The 3,304-nt window shown below is 70.4% G+C and overlaps 2 non-coding genes across 2 annotated transcripts; both read right to left on the minus strand.

Annotated features, from left to right (window-relative positions):
• Positions 1-355: 355 nt before the first annotated feature.
• LOC116629763 lies at positions 356-474 on the minus strand. The gene has a single exon (XR_004298815.1). It is a non-coding gene; the product is annotated as a 5S ribosomal RNA (ribosomal RNA).
• Positions 475-2,294: 1,820 nt separating this feature from the next.
• LOC116629764 lies at positions 2,295-2,413 on the minus strand. The gene has a single exon (XR_004298816.1). It is a non-coding gene; the product is annotated as a 5S ribosomal RNA (ribosomal RNA).
• Between the last annotated feature and the right edge of the window lie 891 nt (positions 2,414-3,304).

A 3,304-nucleotide genomic window follows, 5' to 3' on the forward strand; every position in this document is an offset into this window, starting at 1 on the left:
GCCCGCGCTGGCCCCGCCCCATCCGTGCCAGGGTCATCGCCGCCCTCCCGCTTTCCCTCCCTCCGAAGGCGTCGCCTTCGCCCACCCAGCCCGCCCCCATCGACCCCCAGCCCGCCCCTCTGGATCCGGTGTGCGTGGGCGTGGTGGCTTGGAGGCGGAAGGGCTGGCTGGAGACCGCCTGCCCGTGCAGGGGGCCCCTGCTGCGGGCCAGGGACTCGCGGTGCGGTGCGCGGCTGGCGAGGGGCCGGGGGGCACGGGGCGTTTGGAGGAAGCCTTGTTGGGCAAGGGGGTGGGGTGCTGTGGCGGTAAAGGTATGGGAAGGGAGGCCGAAGGGGAAAGAAAAGGCAAAGAAAAAAGCCTACAGCACCCGGTATTCCCAGGCGGTCTCCCATCCAAGTACTAACCAGGCCCGACCCTGCTTAGCTTCCGAGATCAGACGAGATCGGGCGCGTTCAGGGTGGTATGGCCGTAGACGTGTGCGGCTGCCGCTGGGCGCCCTAAGAGCCTGCTCTGCGCCTCCCGGGCCCAGCCGTGCCCCTCCTCAGCCCCCACCCGAACCCCGCCTGCCCTGCGCCTTGCACCTGCCTGCCTGCCAGCCGCCCAGGGGACGTGGCCCCTCCGGCGCCCCGCAGTCGTGGAAGTCCGGGCGCTCTCCCTGCCGGGGACTCTCCAGTCCCGGGGGGCCGCCGCCGCCGCCGCCGCCGCCGCCGCCGCCGCCACCGCCACCGCCACCGCCGCCTCCTGGCTACCGAGATGGCAAAGGGAGGCGTCGGGGCGCCGTGGGCGCGGCCCCTGAGGTGTTTTCCGCGCCCCCCGCCCCAGCGCCCCACCCGTCGCCCTAGGGCAAGCCAGGCCGGCCACCAGGCCTTTCTGCCTCTCCACCCCGCCTGGCTCCAAGCCAACCCGGAGCCACCGGCGCCCCCAGGGACCCTCCTCATCAGCCCAACCCCGTCGCCCTTCCTCCGCCACCCTTCCCCAGCCCACCCACCGACAAGAGGACCCGACTGAGGGACACGAGAAGCCGGCTGGCATAGACAGACTCACAGATACACGGGGAAAGACAGAGGCACGGACGGAGGGAGATGTAGACAGAGAGGAAGAGACGGACACAGAGGGAGACACAGACAGAGTATCCAACACACACACCCGCTCTGGCCCCAAGACAGACAGACGCGGACCCTGACCTGGATGCGGACAGGGACAGAGCCACAGGTGCACACCACAGAAACAGACACACACCACACACACACCACACACACACACACACACACACACACACACACACACACACACAGACAGGAGGAGACTGTGTTGGCTAGGCAGCTAGCCCTCGGGAGGCTGGTCGTGCTTGGGTGGGCTTTGGGCGCCGAGGAGCCCCCTCGGGGCCGAGGACGCGCAGCCAAGGCCTCAGGAGACCCGCCCTGCTCCCGTTCCCGCCCAGGACCCACTCTGGGCCTGGGGGCGTGCGGGCGATTCCTCCTCTGCTCTCGTCCTTTATTTGGGGGGCCGCTTTGGGGCGTGGTGCAGGGCGCCCCCCTCCCGCCGCCTTGCCGAGCGAGCGAGCGAGCCTCGCTGTGCGCTTCGCTGTTGCGGGGAGACTGAGCACGGACTCGGGTGCCAACGGGTGGTCCCGGGTGCCAACGGGGGAGGCCCCGGGCGGTCGGCCATCTTGTGTCCTGCCCACACGGAGCGGGGACCCCCGGCCTGGGGGCAAAGGGACGGTGTTCCGCGGGAAGGAAGGGAATGGCCGCGCGCGTGGGAGCGCAGCCCAGGGCTGCTGGGGACAAGGTGGAGGCGGGCCCAGGCCTAAGGCGGGGCCGGTTGCCCGGTGCGCTTGTGCACTCGGGGCGGCCCAAGGGAATGGCTAGGGGCTCCGGGGATGAGGGCCCGAGGCGCAGGACCTTGGGAGGGCACGCCTGCCCGAGACGGGGTGCCGTCCCGCCCGCGCTGCCCCCGCCCCAACCCCGCGGGCGGTCCTCGCCGCCCTCCCCCTTTCCCTCCCTCCGAAGCCGCCGCCTCCGCCCACCCAGCCCGCCCCCACCTCCCCCAGCCCGCCCCTCTGGATCGGCTGTGCGTGGGCGTGGTGGCTGTGAGGTGGAAGGCCTGGGGGCTGCCTGCCGGTGCAGCGTGCACAAGCCGCGAGACAGGGACCCTCGGTGCGGTGCGCGGGTGGCGAGGGGCCGGGGGGGCACGGGGCGTCTGGAGGACGCCTTGTTGGGCAAGGGGCGGTGGGGGGCGGTGGCGGCAAAGGGAGAGGAAGGGAGGCCGAAGCGGAAAGAAAAGGCAAAGAAAAAAGCCTACAGCACCCGGTATTCCCAGGCGGTCTCCCATCCAAGTACTAACCAGGCCCGACCCTGCTTAGCTTCCGAGATCAGACGAGATCGGGCGCGTTCAGGGTGGTATGGCCGTAGACGTGTGCGGCTGCCGCTGGGCGCCCTAAGAGCCTGCTCTGCGCCTCCCGGCCGCAGCCGTGCCCCTCCTCAGCCCCCAACCGCCCCACGCCTGCCCTGTGCCTTGCACCTGCCTGCCTGCCAAACCGCCCAGAGGACGTGGCGCCTCCAGCGCCCCGCACTCGCGGAAGTCCGAGCGCTCTCATGGCCGGATACTCTCCAGACCCGGGGGCCGCCGCCGCCGTCGCAGCCACCGCCGCCTGGCTCCCGAGATGGCCAAGGGGAGCGTCGGGGCGCGGGGGGCGTGGCCCGCGCGGTGTTCTCCGCGCCCCCCCCACCGCCCTAGGGCAAGCGAGGCCCGCCACCAGGCCGTTGCGCCTCTCCACCCCGCCTTGCTCCAAGCCAACCCGGAGCCACCGGCGGCCCCAGGGACCCTCCTCATCAGCCCAACCCCGTCGCCCTTCCTCCGCCACCCTTCCCCTGCCCACCCACCGACAAGAGGACCCGACTGAGGGACACGAGAAGCCGGCTGGCATAGACAGACGCACAGACACACGGGGAAAGACAGAGGCACGGACGGAGGGAGATGCAGACAGAGAGGAAGAGACAGACGCAGAGGGAGACACAGACAGAGTATCCAACACACACACCCGCTCTGGCCCCAAGACAGACAGACGCGGAAGCTGACCTGGATGCGGACAGGGACAGAGCCACAGGTGCACACCACAGAAACAGACACACACACCACACACACACACACACACACACACACACACACACACAGAGACAGGAGGAGACTGTGTTGGCTAGGCAGCTAGCCCTCGGGAGGCTGGTCGTGCTTGGGTGGGCTTTGGGCGCCGAGGACCTCCTCGGGGCCGAGGATGCGCAGCCAAGGCGTCACGAGACCCGCTCTG

The sequence above is a fragment of the Phoca vitulina genome, unplaced genomic scaffold (genome assembly GCF_004348235.1).
Source record: "Phoca vitulina isolate PV1807 unplaced genomic scaffold, GSC_HSeal_1.0 scaffold2859, whole genome shotgun sequence".
Taxonomy (NCBI): domain Eukaryota; kingdom Metazoa; phylum Chordata; class Mammalia; order Carnivora; family Phocidae; genus Phoca; species Phoca vitulina.